This window comes from Chiloscyllium plagiosum, unplaced genomic scaffold (genome assembly GCF_037043375.1).
Source record: "Chiloscyllium plagiosum isolate Xiang-an unplaced genomic scaffold, Cpla_swu_hap1 HiC_scaffold_16, whole genome shotgun sequence".
NCBI lineage: Eukaryota > Metazoa > Chordata > Chondrichthyes > Orectolobiformes > Hemiscylliidae > Chiloscyllium > Chiloscyllium plagiosum.
The window spans coordinates 38611176-38631199 of NW_028270154.1; the positions used below are offsets into that span (position 1 = coordinate 38611176).

Here is a 20024-nt window from a genome sequence, read left to right on the forward strand (position 1 = left end):
AGGATACTTACTGGGGAACTGCTGAGGAGATGTACTAACGCTGAGAAGATTAGCTTCCATTAATCTCAACGAAATAAAAAATCAAAAGAACTGTGGATGATGGAAATCAGAAAGATAAACAGAAATTGCTGGAAAAGCTCAGCAGGTCTGGCAGCATTTGTGGAGACAAAGCAAAGTTAACATGTGGGGTCCAGTTCTGAAGAATGGTCACTGGACCCCAAACATCAACTCTAATTTCTCTCCATAGATGCTGCCAGACCTGCCGAGCTTTTCCAGCAATTTCTGATTTTGTTATTAATCACAACCATCTTCCTTTGTGCCAGGTATGACATTAACCAGTGGAGAGATCTTTCCCAATTTCCATTGGCTCCATTTTTGCTAGGGCCTCTTGATGCCACACTTGATCAAAAGCTACCTTGATGTCAAGGGCAGTCACTCTCACCTCACCTCTGGAATTCAGCTCTTTTGTCTATATTTGGACCCAGGCTGTAATGAGATCAGTAAGCAAGTTATAGCTGGGCCAATGTTCAAGTTGGCAGTGAGGGACAATAGTGCCACAACAGTACACCTCACCTGGCATCTACACACACACCTCACTGAGGATTTTGACAGTTCCATGTGAAAAATCTGGGGCTAAATTACCTTATGGGTCAATTAATGGCCATTAAAAACCTACTCCCAGTATATTGTGATTTCTTTTAGCATGGGAGACCAGCACAAAGTATCCAGGCAAGCCTTGTTTCTGGGCTGGAGACTGTCATCTGGTCAGACAGCCCATGCTCATTGGAACATCTTGTCCCCAGTTAAGGTATTTGCTCCTACACATTCACAACCCTCAACAGAGCCTACTGACATAGACTCCAGCCTACCTGAGAATCCAGACTACTAGCTGTTTGTCTGGGAGGACTATCTGCAGTATCACCAGCACCACTACTCCTAGCTGCACAACTAAAGTTCCAGTGATTTGATTGTCCATCATCTCTTGGAGGCACAGCTTCTTCACCGATGTGAATAGAAGGCTAACCTCAGTTCAACTAAAGACCTAATGGCCATTCAATGGCTGCCAGGAAAAGTGCAATGCACAGGTGGACCTAGCATCAACTTCTGCACCCTCCGGCAGGGACCTGTCCCCTCACATAAAACTCAGCCCCAAGTTTCAGCATTGGACTTGAAGTCACAACACTCTAACTCACGAGACGAGAATGCTAACATTAGCTGCAGCATGAATAATTCATCATTATGCGCTGGACATATTGATCTGCTCAGAATAATGAATAATCCATGTGACCCCTGGCACATTGTTGGCTCCAGAACCAGACATTAACATTTATTTTTTTATAGCAGAGACAATTCCAAATATGATTATATTTTATTTTTAATTCATCTTGTCAGAAGAGGATGAGAGTGTGTAGCCCAGTAAAAAAAATTAAGAAAATTACTGCAGAACCAATTTATGAAAGTAATTACATTTTAAATCAAGTTCCTTTTTATTTGCTTATGCCCATTTCAAACAATTACAGATTCTAAACCGAGTGTCATGCAAATTTTAAATTAGACAAAGGCAGAGAGTTATTTACTTCACATATAAAAAACGTCCATCAGACTATTAAACCTCTATCGGCTAGAAAATTGCTGATGGTTTTAATCTTCGTTAAATGATGAATGCAAGGTTGCAATGCTTTTATATCGATTCAGATTCTGCATCTTTTAATGCATTAAATAATTAGATGACCCCCTTACTAAAAGCCCTGACATTAATATTAAGGTGACATATGAGCTAGAGGAATTGCGTGGACAATGCTTGGTCAGAATCAGCCCTTGCAACTCAGTTGGACAATTAATTTTGAGTTCTGTGTTCTTCATCCTCAAGCCACATTTTGGACCTGGTGTACACCATATTCTGCAATATCAACCTTAATTAAAAGGAAACTGCACAAATTGAAACTGAAGATGTTTTAAATGATTGACGGACATAGAGCAAGGGCTTTAATTTTATGATGCACCATTTGACTTATTGCTGGGTGCAATCAGGAACAGGAAAGGCAAACACATCCCAGCAATGTAAGGGAGAAAACTGCAAATCTCATAAAAAAGAACTAATTGGTGAAGAAAGCTAAGGAGATGAACAGCAGCAGGATGATACCCAGGCCTTTGACATTGAATGCAATGTAAAAAGTGGATTAATGCCTTAACTCAATCAGAAAAGACAAAGTAAAATAAAAGGATACTTTCTAAAATTCAACTGCATTCTTCATTTTAATACCCCTCTGTTTTCAGTCTATCCTACTCAATGTACTCGATTGTATCATTCCGCATTCTCACTTGTAAAGACCATCTTGAGTTTCTATATGTTTTGATTGTGGTCAAAAGTGAGAAGTGGACCATTTTAAAAGCCATGGATTGTGGAAAGGATAACTGCACTTTTTAAAAGAACGTTACCTGATATTCATTGTGAATGCTATTTACATTGCTGTCTCTTCAAGCAGTGGGGGAAGTTACTACAGATGAGCTGAAGCCTGGGAGAGGGAATGAAGGGAGATTCAGCCGGCAGCAAGTAGTAATTGTTCTGTGGAGTGGTGACACTTCATTGATGTCAAAGACTTCTGCCTGCCAACGTCTGTGTGATCGACTGACATGTAGTTGAACAATCTTTTGCTGTGAATGTCAAAAGTCGTCAGACCCTTAGAAAGGCATCATCCTCTCTGTGAATTAAAAAAAACTCTCAAGCCTGAAGAAAGCCAGCTCATTTCCCTCCATCAGTTGCCCTAAACTGTGGTTCTTAACTAATAAGTAAAAGATGTTATAAATTTCAATCAATCAGCTTGTACCTCCTGCAAGCAACCGGAAATATCTGGAGAAGGAAGGTTGCGGGGCAGCAAGTTTGGACAGGAAAATAGAATCATCTAAGTGAACCCTGCAGACTGGAAGCATTGAACTGCCTTCCCAGTCTTTCCCTCTACCCATGATGTCCACTTGTCTTGTATCTGTTTTGTGTGTGTGTGTAGGGAGAGTTTTATAAGAGCTAACTCTAACTTGTAGAGTTGTATGATAGTTCCTTTTTTTTTAATTCCTGGTTAGAATCTATTTATTTATACAAATAGCAATCATCAAGTATAGAAACTTTGTCCATATTTTCTGTCAACCTGGGCCTCAAAGCCAAGTAAATTGAGGAATTTTGTGAAATGAGACAAAATTTCTAACTTTTGTGACAACTCCTGGAATAGCAGGGCTTGATTTCCAATAGATAACCCCAGTGAGGTGTAATACATTCAGTTTTCAGCAGCAGTAGCCTTCCATTTCTATACACCTCATTATCTCAGCATTGCCATTCATGCTAATCTTGATGTGATGTGAAGCATGTGTCATAAACATCCTCACCGTATTGAGCTGCATCCATCAGTTGAATACATGACCTTTATTTATTCACTCATACATATGTTTCTCTCCTCCCCTGCTCCCTACACCCTATGCCTTGTACAAGAGCTGGAAAAGCACAAAAAAGAGCAACATCTGACCATCACAAACAGTCAGCTGCAGAAGAAGAGACCACGGAGATAAGTGGCACATGGGCATTGGCATTCTTGCCAAATGAAGATTGAGAGATGAGGAACTTGCAGATAGCCGGAGATAAAATCAGGAATATTTGGCCTACATACTGACATTGTTTCAATGATTGAACTATAAGAAATGCAAAAGATGCTAATTAGAAAGATCATGACTTTTCTAGGCATTAGTCTTTCAAATGCCTTTCTTGAAAGTACAGCAACAATCTGATCATGTCTGCCAAGGCATCTTCAGTGGGGACCTCCTGCCTTCTAAAAGTAGACAGTCACAGGACTTGCAGTTGGCAAACCTGCATGGTATCTATGTTAAATCACCTGGTATTTAGAAGCTCATATACATTTTATAGCGTCATGGTGTTCCTCATCTTCAATTTTGTTTGCCCTGAGCTTTCCTGTCCCATTATAGAGCCCAAGACCACACCTACAGCCAATTGCATGCACATTCATCAGGGAACATTCAATTCCACACCATGTTCCAAGTTGATTTCCACCTGAGTTTACAAAGCACATAGGCCACAGAATAAGGCCATTTGGCCAACCAATCCATTCTCACTGACCAGTTCAGATTAAATCAAAGTATTAACTCTATTTCTGTTTCCACTGTTGTGTAACCTGCTGAACCCTTCAAACATTTCCTATTTTAACTGCATAAATCTCTTCTTGTGGCTGAGTACCAGCTGAACATTGATGGACAAATAAGCCTTGTGGTTGTTAAAAATTCCTGCTTGCCATGGCAGTCCTTGGCTTGCACACAGGATGCAATTGATGGCACCCAGTATGTGCCAGTACCCAACCAGAGAGTGAATTCTAGTGCCCTGCCCTTGCACTGCCACCATATGGGAAATAATCAGTCATCCTGGCAAAAAATTCCTGAGACAAGTCAGACATGGATTGATGTTACTTAACTGGGAGATCCTTGACATGACTCAGATTAGGGTAAAGGATAGACACTGAAACAGAAATGTTAGAGGATGCAATCTCTTTGATGTTGATAATTATGCATGGCCCTCAGGTCATCCTGTTCCTGTAGGAAACTGTCTCCATCTGAGAAGGAAACCTCAGTCTGCAGAATTGCAGCTCTTCCAAAAGGCCAGAGAAACTGTACTTGAATAGTGCCCCCCTGCAACCTCACCTCCTCTCCTTCACATGTGCTGATCCTACTCCGACATATCACTGTAAGTGGTGATAGTCTCCCTCTTCTGCTGTGCTATTAAACACAGTTAATCTGCCTCTGATCCTGGTCTTTACTTGTTGAAATCCTTCAGGGTTGGAAAACTATGTATCTATTCAAATATTCTGCCAAAGGGAATGGAGACACCAGCATTGAATAGGTTTTTTACACAGATACGACAATGACAGGTTGAATTGCTACTCAGAGAGACCTCTGTTTCCCAGGGAAAGTTTCCATGCTCCAGGAACACATGCTGCACAAGTTCAATTCAGAGCAAAGTTAAAAAAATACTTTCAAAGCACTTCCTCAACATCTCCTGAGGATGGTAATTATGCCTGTCAGTGCCCACCTGCATATAATAATTAAACCTCTGACACTGGAAAATGGTTTTCCCACTGGTATTGAACTGCACCTCTATTAAATCTAGTAAAGCAGCCAGGTTGTAATGTAATTCCAAACTGTTCATCATAGGGGGTTGGGAATGTCTGCAATAAATGTGCAATAGAACAAATTTTGACCATATGATCAAAAGAGACAGGAGCAGAAATTAGGCCATTCATCCCATCAAGTCTGCTCTGCCATTCAATCCTGGCTAATAAGTTTCGCAACCCCACTCTCCTGCTTTCTCCCCATAACCCTTGATCCCCTTGATACTCAAGAACCTATCAATCTCAGTCTCAAATATACTCAATGACCTGGCCTCCGCAGCCCACTGCGGCAATGAATTCTATAGATTCACCACACTCTGGCTGAAGAAGTTTTTCCTTATCTCCGTTCTAAAAAGTCTTCCTTTTACTCTAATGTCATCTGGTCTTAGTCTCTCCTACCAAGGGAAACATCTTCCTAACATCCACTTTGTCCAGGCTATTCAGTATTCTATAGGTTTCAACTAGATTCCCTCTCATCCTTCTGAACTCCATTGTGTAAAACCTAGAGTCCTTAAATGTTCCTCATATGTTAAACTTTTCATTCCTGGGACCATTCTCATGAACCTCCTCTGAATACACGCCAGGGCCAGTACATCCTTCCTGAGATAAGGGGCCCAAAACAGCATACAATATTCCAAATGTGGCCTGACCAGAACCTTACATAGCCTCCGAAGTACATCCCTGATTTTATATTCAAGTCCTCTCAAAATAAATGCCATAATTTGCCTTCCTAACTACTGACTCAACCTGCAAGTTTACCTTGGGAGAATTCTGGACTAGAACTCCCAAATCTCTTTGCATTCAGACTTCTGAATTTTCTCCCCATTTAGAAAATAGTCCATACCTCTAATCCTCCTACCAAAGTGCCTGACCTCACACTTTCCCATGTTGTACTCCATCTGCCACTTCTTTGCCCTCTCTTCCAATCTGTCCAAATCCTTTTGCAGCCTCCCCACCTCCTCAATGCTACCTGTCCCTCTACCTATCTTTGTATCATCTGCAAATTTAGCCAGAATGCCCTCAGTTTCTTCATCTAGATCGTTAATGTATAAAGTGAAAAGTTGTGGTCCCAACACTGAGCCTTGCAGAACACCACTTGTCACCGGCTGCCATCCTGAGAAGGATCCTTTTATCCCCACTCTCTGCTTTCTGCCAGACAGCCAGTCTTCTATCCATGCGAGCACCTTGCCTCTGACACCATGGGTCTTTATCTTACTCAGTAGCCTCCTGTGCAGCACCTTGTCAAAGGCCTTCTTGAAGTCCAGGTGGATAATATCCATTGGCTCTACTTGGTCTAACCTGCTCATTACTTCCTCAAAGAATTCTAGCAGAATTTTCAGGCATGACCTTCCCTTGATGAAACCATGCTGACTTTGTTCTATGTTACCGCACCCTTCCAAGCATTCAGAAATCTCATCCTTCACAATGGATTCCAGGATCTTACCAATAACTGAGGTTAGGCTAATCGGTCTGTAATTTTCCATCTTTTGCCATACTCCCTTTTTAAACAGGGGTGCCATGTTAGCAATTTTCCAGTCCTGGTTATATTAGCAGTATCCATGGACCTATTAAAGTCTGTCCATTTCTATTTCATTAGTCTCGTCATGAGTTTTGCAATTTTAAGGTATCCACGTTACATCCCTAGGTGTTTAGATGCTCATATACATTTTATAGCATCATGGAGTTCCTCATCTTCAGTTTTGTTTGGCTATTCTATTCACAAAGTTGTTAATTTGTGAAAAGAAAATTATCTTTTGTTAACAAAATATTTGTATCCAGTCCATTCTCAGTATCTATCTGGTTGTAAATGTAAGAGAGCTGCAAGTGATATAATGAGTTTTTGTGGTGCAGATTATAGCATTGAAGACCTTTCCAAAACAAATGTGACAAAAATCTTTAATTTTTGAGCTTCACTATAGCTACATCGAGAGCTCACTGTACAATCAAGGATGTGAGCAGTATTGCTTTCTCAAATAAGATTCCACCATTTTTATGCATATCACAACATCCATTACAAAATGAGGAGAAATTTACTATCCTATGCAAACAGCTTTCTTAAGATATATGCTTTTATACAGCCTGACACTTTGATTTGCACTTTGAATATCAAAGCTGCAACAATACAGTTTGCTTCATATCTTATGCTCCCAACTGCATTTGAATCATCACAACTAGACATGAAGTCAACATCACGGGGACAGAGTAGAGGGAATTTAATTATTCTTTTTGTAGTGCTTACATTTTTCTTTCTTTTTCAATTTTATTTTCTTACAATTTAAATATTTCTCGACTTATTTTGAAGGATGTTTTCCCCCTTTCTCTTCACTGTTATCTTTTAATTTTCCTTTGAAAATTTTCATTTTCACGCTCCTTTCAATCCTTCAGATTGTTAGAACAGGCAGAGTAGGATGGCAGTGAAGGAAGAGGTGTGGGGAAATGCTTCAATGTAACAAAAAATATAAAGAAACTAATATAATTGAGAAAAAAGCAAGGAAAGAAATAAACACAGTAAAATGAAGAATGCGGTAAGGGAATCAAATAGCAATTATTTGGTGAATGGCAGAAGAAAAACAAACAGTAAAATGACATGAAAAATGCATGGCACTGAAATCAGGACATCCTTAATGTGGAACAACCACACCATTTATTTAAAAAGAAACTGGATTATAACAGAATGAATGCACCAGACAAACTTGATATTACAAATCAACCAAAATTTATCTATCGTCTCAATATTTTCACTTCCCACCCTGCAAAATATTAAGCGATTCTGTTAACTCTGATAATTTGAGATGTTCACAAGCAGCAGTCTATACGTATTCATTTATGCATATCTTTTTATATACTTTTCAAAAAATTGTTTTACAGAACATTCATTAACAACTGTGGCACAAGAAACATTGACACAGAATTTCCAATGGTTTATCACCTATCAAGCAGACAGCACAACAGAAAAACTCTGACCATGGATAACTTCTACAGCCAGCATTTTTCCAGTTAATCAAAAACAAAATCTGATTGTGAAAGCAAATGGCATTTAGGTCTGCCATTTGTAGCATGTAGCAGTAGCTTTTTTAACTTTGTAAGTGATATCTTTTCTTTCTTAATACAATTCATTGAGGAGAAGTCTAACATGCAGCACTGCTTTTGGATTTATGTTGATTCCTTGGGGCACATAGCTAACTTTGAAGAAAGCCACACAAGCTACAGGTAGTGGCTGCAGTACTATCTGACACTGAGGAATCAATACAAAATCTTTCAGAAGTGATGCTACTTGAACAGGTTTCTTCTCTTGAATGTTTTAAGCTTAACTCTTATATGCATATTCCATGCCCAGTTTCGGGAATGTCAAAGTGGCTTGTTTAAAGATTGATCATTCCACCTGAATGGTCTCAAGAGATTCAAATTACGGAAGCTGATTCGAATGGGTTTTTTAATGCACTAAAAGCATTAACTCTCTCAAGCAAGTAAGTCTATGGTATGATTTGGGAAACGTGAAATATGAAACATTAACTATTGTACATTTTACTTTTGTTTCCTAGAACCGTATTTTGAACAGGGTGAAACTTCCCTTTCTACTAAGTGTGAGAAAATAAACCATTTTCAGTATGTGAAATTTTCATAATCTATGTTGTTCACTCTCTCCATGGCTCATACATATATCCCATGCTGTTAGATTTTTTTTCTGAAAACATAGAACCATATAAATCTCACTTGTCAAAACAAATTATAGAGAAAGCAATTAGATTTATTCAAACAGGATCAACTCTGAAATATGGCAACTCCTGCACCTGAAACTTGATTCAAAATTCCAATTCTAAATCATTACAGCAGCTTTACATTTCTAAATAAGATAATCCATTATGCTTTATGAGCTAGACTTGAAATGATGGATCTAATTTACTTCATTCAGGATCAGGCAGAGAGGCTTGTGTAATAGTTGTTGCTTAGATTTCTGAACTAAATGCCCTAGACTGATCTATTTCTCCACTTTATTACCGTACCTTTGTTGACAAATAATAAAAGCTTTTCAAAAGCAGTTAGTCAATGCCATGACATGTTAACACATTCTGCTAAGTGGAAAGAACATACATTTTTAAGATTGAATCAAACCACAGACTGACATTAAGACAAGAATGCCCTAAACCCAGTTGCCCAACAATTTAAATTATAGAAATGAGGTAATATCACTATAGATCAGACATTCCAGAGATCCAAATAAGTGTCTGTTTTCATCCAGAAAAGAGAGAGTATAGGAAGATGCCTTTTAAGAAGTGATTTCTCACATATGCCAGGCTCCCAGCCAGGATTCCCATAATCAAGATGGGAGCTCGCCATTGCCCCTGAGGGAAATATTGCCATTGAAGCAGTCAGGCTGCAGCATCACAAGAGGTCACTGCAATTTGCATGCAGCAAGCAGGCAAGGAAATGCCATCAGCGGCCCCAGCAAAAATGGTTTGGTTGGGGGAGGGAAATGCAGTTTTGGTAATGATTAGTTTCACCGCTTAAATTTCCCAACATTGTCTGCTGTGATCCACCCTGTTTTTGATTAAGTCCCAGAGAAAAGTACAGCCCAATAAGAGAATAAGTCTGCACAAAGAGAAATTAGCCAAACTTACTAAGGCAATCAATCAATGGATTGTAACTCTTCCCCTATTCCCATTACAGGTCTTTTACATTGCTTATAGAGCAGGCTGCTGATAGCATCAAGGAAGAAAATAATCTTAAGGTGCCACATCATTATTGTAGCCTGGCACTATTCTAGAGGGGACAATCAAAAATTGATAACCCTGATCCAGATATCAGGTCTAATAACAGTCATGTGTGGTCCAGTGGCATGGATTCAAGCAGCAACTACTCTTTATGTTTCGACATATCCAGACATTGTAGCAAACCCAAAAGTTTCAGGAGGCGACATAAGACCACTAGCATATAAACAAATCCAGAGTAACCATAATCAACAGTACTGCACCTCATTCATCCAAACCAATATCTATGACAAGTAGCAAGCATAGGGTCAGTCTGTCCAAGTGAAGGTTCACAATTAAGATCAACATAACTACAGCATGCAGCTTTTTTTTTGCAAGGCATCTATTTGCACCTTGACATCTATAGCTTGGCATTTTAAGCATAACGTGGCAAATATGTAATGCATAAATCACAGCAACATCTTGCAGATTACATGATCTCTTTTCTTTTACATCTCTTTACATGATTCACTTCCCGTTGCCAAATGATACTTTTAATATAATTCCAGTTTTTACGCTTGTCCCACCGAGACAATGATGAATTCGTCCAAATGATGGTAGCCCTAGGCAGCGAGAATAGTCCATTTGGCCCTTCAAGTAGATTCCCTCTGTTCAAGGAAATATTCTGCTCAGGAGAGCAGGGCACCAGAAAGAATCCCAAAAGCAAACTGGACAGATATGAACAGTTCCACCAATCAGATGATACTAGGGATTATGCAGAAGATGTATACACTTAGAGTAAACATCCATCAAGAGTTTCAGCAACTCAAAGGAAAAATATTCAGAAAGGATTAAAGGAGCTCAAGGAGGAAATGTGCGATCTGGTAGCATCCCACCGGAGTCCCCTGAAACTGCTAGCGGCCAGTATGCAGGAGATGGTGGCCCAGATGACAGCTCCTCCTTGTCCAGAGCTGGTGGTTAGGGCAGAGGCTGAACCAGCAGGACAGTCCAGTAGTTCTGCTTCACAGGGGTGCTCACAGAGTGGTTGGCAGACCTACAAAAGACAAGAGGATGGATCTGTAAACTTTGGGCAGAATACGATGAACTGTTTTTTTGTATGCTGCACATGTTCTGCAATGCTACACAGCACATTTTCTTTGTTGGTTACTTGCAACTGTGTTGGGCCAAACACTGGGGCTAACATATATTTGTATCAAGTTTTAGTTTGCAGAGGAACTTTTCAGTTCCTTTTTACCTGCTTCATTATTATGAGGATTATATTTTTTTGTGAAATTGAATAGCTCAGGAATTAGCTCCAATTTCATACTTGGGGACAAGAGTAAGAAGAATGTATTCACAATAAAAGAGATGCATCTATGTAATCAACAATCCGTTGACTTTTGGAGAATCAATACTCACTCCATAGTAACCACCATCATGTAAATACACTTCAAAGTTTCAGAAGTGATTGTCACTATATTGACAACCAAGGTTCCACACCTATTCTCCTTCCGATATTCAACAACATCACACACACAAAGGCAATGTTCAATATTGCCAGGAACACAATATTCCCTCTGGGCACTGTTACAAAATATCCATTAGCAAAATTAAACATGAAAAATATTTTATTGAAAATTTCAGCTGGGATAATGATTAATGATAGTGGTGTAATAGGGCAAATAGAGTCAGAGATTTTGGAGCACAGAAAAAGGTCCTTCAGTCCACTGTGTCAGTCATCAAACATCCATCTATTCTAATCCTACTTTCCAGCACTTGGCCCGTAGCCTTGTATGCTGTGGTATTTCAAGTGCTCATTGAAACAGTTCTGAAATGTCTTGAGGGCTCCCGCCTTTACTAATCTTTTAAATAGTGAGTTACAGATACCTGCAACTGTCAGTGAAAATTAATTTCCTCAAATCCACTCAAAACTTCTGCTCCTAACATTAAAACTGTGCTCCCTCATTATTTATTCATCTACTAGGAAAAACGTTTCTCCCGATCTAACTTGTTTATGTCCCACAGAACTTTCTACACTTCAATAAGATCATCACCCTCAGCCTTTACTGCACTAACAAATCTCTTTTCAAAGCTGAGTCAGTCCAGTCCAGGCAACATCCTGGTAAATATGTTCTGCCCCATCTCTCGCATAATCATATCCTTCCTATAGTGTGGTGACCAAAACTGCACATAGTATTCCTGCTGTGACCTAAGTAATCTTAAATACAGCTCCATTCTAAACTCCTTGTTTTTGTATTCAATGTCTTGACTAACAAAGTGAAGTATCCCATATGCTTTCCTAACATCTTAACTATGTGTCCTGCGACTTGAGGATCTGTGGAAATGCGCTCCAAATTTGCTCTGCTCCACTGTAGTTTCTGCAGTCACACCATCCAACGTGTACTCCCTTGCCTCATTAGTCTTCCCAAAATGCAGCAACTCACACTTTTCAGGATTAAATTCCATTTGCTAAATGTAGAATATTAATTTGAAACTTTGTTCCAAGCATAGATTACCACTTTGGTCCCTGATGTGCCTTACTTTTTCCCTGGTTATTCTCCTGCCCTTAATATACTTATAAAACACCTTTGGATTTTCCTTAGTGTTACCAGCTAGTGTTTTATCATGGCCCCTCTTTGCTCACCTAATGTATTTTTTGAGCAATCCTTGCATTTTCAACACTTATCTGGGACATCCATTATTTTGAACCTTGGGTACCTACCACATGCCTGAATATCCACTCTTCACCTCTACAGATACATGCTGACCCTGTACTCTCACTATTACCCTTTTGAATTTCTTCCACTCCTCTGATGTGGATTTTCCTGTAACTAGCTGCTTCAAGTCCTTTTTGGTAGATGCCATCTTATCTTATTAAAAGCAGCCTTCCTCCAACTCAAAATGTTTGTTTCTGGTCCATTTTTGTCATTATCCATTACTGCCTTAAAACTTACCGCGTTGGGGTCACTATAGTCGAAATGCTCCCGCACGAACACATCTACCACTTGCCTGCCTTTGTTCTCTAAAACTAGGTCCAGCATTGCCCCCCTCTCTTTTAGGGCTTTCTATATGCTGATGTAAAAGCTCTTCTGGACACTTTTTAAAAATTATGCTCCCTCTTTCCAACTTGGCCAATCCCAGTTAATATTGGGGAATTGAAATCCCCTATTATTATTCTACCATTTTGACACTTCTTTGAGAATTGTCTACATATTTGTCCTTTCACCCCTCCCTGCCTGTTTGGAGATGGATCATACCAGTGTCTCCAATGAAATGATTCCTCCATTTTGTTTGTAAGTTCTAACTATGTGGTCTAATTTGCAGACACATTCTAAGATGTCATCCCTCTTTACTTCAGTAATTGACTCCTTAATCAATATTGCAACATCACTTCTTCTTTTATACCACCACCCATCCAGCCTGAGGATTCTATACCCCGGGATATTGAGCTGCCAGTCCTTTTCCCCCATCAACCAGGACTCCATGATAGCAAGGATGTCATATCCTGAAATGTTAATCACCACCCTTGATTCATCAGCCTTCACACAAGGCTCCTTGCATGAAATAAATACCATCAACCTTCCCAGGTTCCCTTGTACCTTAACTTGACTATATCTGCACTGCCTTCTCTACTGACTTGGTTCTTCTCCTACACTTGTCTGTCCATCACCCCCTACTGTACCACCATTCCACAAAATAAGAAATGTATCAGAGAATTAACAAATTCAAACAATGTAAAAATATTTAGTTAGCTCCTAATGGTGCTAAATTTACCACAAATCAATCAACTGTAATCACACTGTTATTAAACATTCAAGTCAAATAAGAGTTTGCTAGGTTATCATGATTTAACATTTAAAATTATTGTTTGCACTGGAGACAGATACAAATATGATGGTTGACAAAAAATTTTATGCTAAAGATCAGTTCATTCATTGCTATGCAGACCATTTGCAATCAAGATATGAAGCAAACCAAGTACAGATTGAATTTCATATTTTACTTTGCATTGTTGGTGATCAGAAATGTTGGATATTGGAGTACCTTTAAACCTGAGTTTCTCTGGGTAGTATGAGATCTAATTTGACTTCTATTATGGTAATTACTAGCCTTCCTCAAAGTGTAAACAATTTCTGGTAAATAAAGACAAAAGGAAAATACAAGAAACCTCACAAGAATCACCAGGATCACTGAGATCATGATGCTCAATTGAACTGATGTCAAAGATTTATCTGCTGCCATATGCACCTTATTATCATTGTGGTGTTTAGGAAGAAAAGTTTTGTTCATCGAAAGAATGACATCTAACCTTCACCTGAAGGTGGGAAAATGGAAATACACATCAATAATTCATGAGTAACTTTCTGGTAGTCATCAGCTCAAAGGATTCAGACAAGAGGTGACACAGCATAGATTTGAAAATCACACAACACCAAGTTATATTCCAACAGGTTTATTTGGAAGCACTAGTTTTCAAAGCGCTGCTCCTTCATCAGGTAGCTACCTGGAGTGTGATTTTCAACTTTGTCCACCCCAGTCCAACACCAGTTCCTTCCCCTCACAGCACAGATTGCCAGTCCAAAACTAAGGTATATTAACAGGGATGGGGGTAAAGTGAGTTCGAGAGGGTTCAGGGTACAAGCTAGCACCATCTTGGGAGGAAGACCAGGAGTTTCCCTAAATCAGCTTGAGAGAGGTACAAAGACTGCTGCCATCAAAAACGGAACCACGGAGACAAACACCTCACTATCCCAAACCACAGAGGTCCACTGCCTCTGGCTCTCCATTCTACCGCTCAGCTTTGAGATTAATAAAATGTTGCCATCTGTCACGGGTCGTATATTTCCTTTCTTTTTCTAATTAAATAATGTATTGCATCTAAAGTTGCTTTTTTTTAATAAACTTCCATTTACTACCTGAAAATTTCTTACAAATAGTCAACTTCCTACATTCGGTCCCTGTGGTCACAAAATCTGATAGATTGAATACTCATTTATTTTCTTGACCAATGCAATACGTACCAATAGATACTAGGGTAGTGAAATTTTGGCAATCAACATTAGAAACATATGCAATTGAAGATTTGCACTCAATTTAGAAAATTGAGCTTCAATCCAATATTCGTTCATTTTCAGGGCTAATTCAGGATTGTCAGCCATGAATATACTTTGGAAGTTGAGACCATAGCTTTCATAATTTCAGAAGGAATAAAGTTGTATTCTACTTTATGTATATGAATCAAACCTTGTTTCTCACTCATTGCAACAATTGTTATTCATAATAATTATAAGAGAACTATCGAGAGCAATTGCGCAAGATCCTAATTGATTGCATTTACCGAGTTGTAGAATCTTACACTTTCATGAAAACATGACAATATTAATGGAATTCTGCCATATCTCAATTAACAAATTGATGCAATGTGACACTTTTTGAATCATAGCATTTAAAAGGTGACATCTCTGTTTTGTGATTCAAAATATTTCTTCCCAACAAATAATGCTTCTGCCAATTTTCTAGGATAATTTAAATGTTATTGTCATTCCCTTTTCCTGCACATCCCAGTTCTCCCTTCATATAATACTACCTTCTTCACTTAACAGGGCAACGTGGTCTAATTCATAGGAGAATGTTGCACCCATATGTCTTCAATGAATACTGTCAAAATCATTCTTAAATCAATTTAACAACAGGCAAATTTAAACGATGTTGGATTTCTTCCAAATTCCCTTCTTTGAAAGAGTTTATATATTAAGATGTATTCATAATATTTTATTCAGAGTCAACTCATGATGTGACTGATTACAATACTATGCAGGAAAACCTAAGGCCTCAATCCTACACACTAGATTCACCTTGGTTTCAGAAATGTATTTGAAATGGTTATGGAAGAAGGGGTGGAACCTTAACTTACACTTAAAATGGATACAGAGCCATTGGAATAGCCATAGGATTTGTCTGATGCAAGGATCAGGACAGCCAAACAATACTTAGTTAGCATCTAGTTTAGGATCTTCCATTGCAACTTGCTAGTTATGTGGGCTAAAGGATCTCTCAAAAATTGGAAGGTTAACTATTAGGTCTAAATACAGTTTTAAAGGTTCATACAAGGGCTGAGATTTCTTGGGCTTTCTGCTCCTTCTGGCAATGATGTCTCTTCAATGTTTCTCCAACTGTCCTCAGGATGTTAACTCCCCATTTAATACAGGGATGGTGAGCATCTTAAGTGTAGCCACTTTATGTCAGAACTCTCCTGGTTTTGATATTCTTTAACACTGAAATTTTGCATCTAAAGTTTTCTCTTCTCAGATTTGGCTATCCCAGAAGTCCAACTCAATCTTTGTAGAATCCTTCAGTTGCCATGAGTTTGATGTTTTAGCCAGCTCACACAATTTCCTATTGGAAAGAGATTTTCCCCATAATCTAACTAGATTGTTTTAAAACTAAAACCTAAAAACTGTTTGACACCAAAATCTGTTTGACACCCACAATGCGCTCAACTCCCACAAATAACATTCAATTGGCCCTTTTCTATCAATTATCTCCCAGGCATCTTGGTCTTGTTAAGGTTCTGAAAGCAGCATGCCTTACAATAGCTTCTCTTTCACAGAAGCCTACGTGTTAAAAGGACCAGCAGGTCATCATAAAATATAGATTTTACCCAAAAACACAATGACATTTTTTTTTTAAATTGATACTTAATAACGCTGTTTTGTTCAGTTACCTTAGTGCAATTCAGTTAAAATTAGATTTTACGAGAGTTTCCATTGATTTATGAAACTACAATCTACAATTACTAAAAATTGTTGTATTATTCATAACATCTTGTCTATGAATCTGTTTGCATTTATCAAATCATAAAGTAATATTTTAAACAACAATATAAAAATTTACTCTACTCAAACTACTTTTTGACCTATCTGAAATACAAATATGCTGCAATACAACAGGGCAGTGTGGTCAATCCCTTAGGCCTGTAACGAGGTTACATCAGAATGTTGAACAAATGCCAAGTTCTCCATTTTGAAAACTTAATTAAAACCGCATGCACATTTCCTTCTTGTGCCTCGGGGCTACATAAAAAAATCCTTATAGCAAATAGCATGGAGCCACAGACTCATAAAATCAATAACTCCTGCTGCAAACAGGTCATCGAGGCCCAACAGAGCCATTATTTCCTGGTCCAAGTTTCAACTGCGAGAAAAGTAGTGTCAATTCAGAAGTTTTTTTCATTACCATTGGTTTCAGTGAAGGTAAGTGGAGATAATGATCAATATTAATGATAATTAGCATCAATCATTTATTCCACAATTTGCTGTCATGTAAAACAGGTCATTACAATTCAGCAAGAAATTCCCATCTAACTATTTCTGGGCTTATTAAAGTAACTAAGTTCATTATTTTAGTTTTAATTGTTAAGTATTGAATGATCACAAAAAATCATTTACAGTTTAAACTTAGAAACTATCAAAATATTTCTGTCCTTAAAAAATATACTGTGCTTTATAATAAAAATCATGTCCACAATCATAAAAGGGTTAAGTTCTTTCAACTAAGTTAATAGAAAAGTAACTCTTAAGATGTTAAGTTCCCATTGCTCTGTGGGCTGATCCTAGTACTTGAGCACTAGCTTAAAGAATTTGAGAGAAAGTGCTGATTGCAAAGAATAGACTCAAAATTCTTTCAAAGTAAGTGCAATGATTGAACAATGTGTCAGGCTGCTTGATAAAGAGAATTTTTTATTGCCCCAGTACATTTATCTTACAAGGATACAGCAGTAGATCCCACAGGACTCATAACCAACAGCAGAACAAACAGAAAGCAATGACCAATGCACTTCGCATCTCTAAGGACAGCAGTGCTCAAGGCTGCTAATGTGGATATGTAATTCAAAATGAAGATGAATTTCAAGGATCATTGCTGGCATCTAATTCTATGAATATTTACATACCCATTAGAATGAACAAATATTTCAGAAGCACTTGAAGGAGCAGAAGAGAAATGAAAAAGGAATAACTCCAACAGCTAATGATTTCTCAATGAGGGTCAACTCCTCATTGTATGTATATAAAAAAAACAATTAAATTATTTCCAATCTGCCAGCAATATAGCCTTTATTGCTCAATCATTTGACATTAAAATATTCCTTCAGTTAATGGGAAATATGAACCTTCCATTTTGTGCTCCACAGCTTAAATTTTTGGAAATAACCACAAGGTCTTTATCAGTTTGGTGTTTGTATCTGACATGTAGTTCTTACATTTGATGCTGCAAAGTCATGTTAATCTTTGATCTTAGATTCATAGAGTCATAGAGATGTATAGCACAGAAACAGACCCTTCGGTCCAACTCGTCCACGCCGACTAGATATCGCAACCCAATCTAGTTCCACCTGCCAGCACCAAGCCCATATCCCTCCAAACACTTCCTATTCATATACCCATCCAGATACCTTTTAAGTGTTGGAATTGTACTAACCTCCACCATTTCCTCTGGCAACTCATTCCATACATATACCACCCTCTGTGTGAAAAAGTTGCCTCTTAGGTCTCTTTTATATCTTTCACCTCTCACTCTAAATCTATGCCTTCTAGTTCTGGACTCCCCCACCCCAGGGAAAAAACTTTGTCTGTTTATCCTATCCATGCCCCTCATGACTTTATAAACCTTTATACAGTCACCCCCGAGTCTCTGACAGTCCAGGGGAAACAGTCCTAGCCTATTCAACCTCTCCCTATAGCTCAAATCCTCCAAGCCTGGCAACATCCTTGTAAATCTTTTCTGAACCCTTTCAAGTTTCACAACATCTTTCCGATAGGAAGGAGACCAGAATTGCACACAATATTCCAAAAATGGCCTAACCAGTGTCCTGTTCTTGGATATAACCCAGAAATGAGAATCTAGATGGTAATATTAAATATCAATAATTTTAGCTGAATATATTTACATATCCTGATATTTCACTTTGCATTTACATGAGTGTTTGAAGGCAATTTACTAGAAAATTAATCACCAGAAAAGAACAAAGGCAATTAAGTATTACATTTTAGTTGCCATGGATTTACTTTGAATCTTGCTTCAACCTTATAAGGTCTTGGTCAGGTACAAATGAAATACCAAAAATAGACTAACACTCCTAATTAACGAAAGCAAGAATTGTGCCAGAAGCATTCCACTATAACATATGTCGGAAAGTTACTGTATTTTAGACATGTGATGACACCCTTCTGGAGCAGGTGAAACTTGAAGCTTGGCATTTCAGCCTGGAGATAAAGTGAGGACTGCAGATCCTAGAGAGTCAGTATTGAAAAGTGTAGTGTCGGAAAAGCAAAACAGGTCAGGCAGCATCCAAGAAGCAGGAGAGTCAACGCTTCAGAAAAGAGCCCTTTATCTGGTCTAGAGGTAGAAGCACTACAACTATTACAAGAGCCCTGAGAAAACAAAGTTTCTTTTCCGAATATATATGTAATTTACTGTTAATATACCATTATGATTGACCATTTTTAGATTGAATAGGGATGACAACCACTGAAGTCAAAGGCCACTGCACCCATGTACATCACCAGACTTTAGGGGGCTCACAGTGGGTGGAATCCTTCCACCTTAACAATTGCCAATCCCCTCTATCACATCATCACACTAAGCCAATAATGCCCTCAGCCTTTGATGTGTTGCATGAATCTGGCTGTTAGGCCTTCCCTGTGTGAGGGAAAAATTGCTTGCTGCATCAGTTCAGTAGCACTTTAAAGAGCATTACAGCAGGATTTGGCAAAACTGAAGTCGACAATTTTCACCCTGCAGCAATGTGAACCAGCAGCCGGGCAAGGTAACCTAGTTTTCTGATGGGGCTATAGAAATTTTCTGACAGTAACAGAAAATTCAGAAGGTCTTCACTGAGGGTGGTCCATGCAGAACATGCGAGATGGGTGAAAAGATATGGCAGGAAGCAGAATCATTCTTTAGGCCAAGCCGCAAACACAGCAATGAGTTCATTAGGTATGTTACACAATGAAATTACTAATTATGAATAACAAGACTGATATCCCCTACTCAACAATCACACGCAACCTAAAATGGTGTAACGTGGCTATTCACCAGAAAGGATTTCACTGCACTAAACTTTCCCACAAATAGCTCCTGTACTGCTACACAGAACTGCAGTTTCCCTGATGAA

At 38.6% G+C, this 20024-nt stretch overlaps 1 protein-coding gene and 1 long non-coding RNA gene across 2 annotated transcripts in view; both read right to left on the bottom strand.

Annotated features, from left to right (window-relative positions):
• The window catches only part of kctd16b (potassium channel tetramerization domain containing 16b), a 213578-nt gene that overhangs the window by 104449 nt on the left and 89105 nt on the right, over nucleotides 1-20024 (bottom strand). The gene's annotated exons all lie outside the window — the stretch shown is intronic.
• LOC148147519 (uncharacterized) overlaps nucleotides 7779-20024 on the bottom strand; it is a 99252-nt gene continuing 87006 nt past the window's right edge. The window contains exon 2 of the long non-coding RNA XR_015759727.1: nucleotides 7779-10904. This is a non-coding gene — a long non-coding RNA (uncharacterized LOC148147519). The remainder of the gene's footprint in view (nucleotides 10905-20024) is intronic.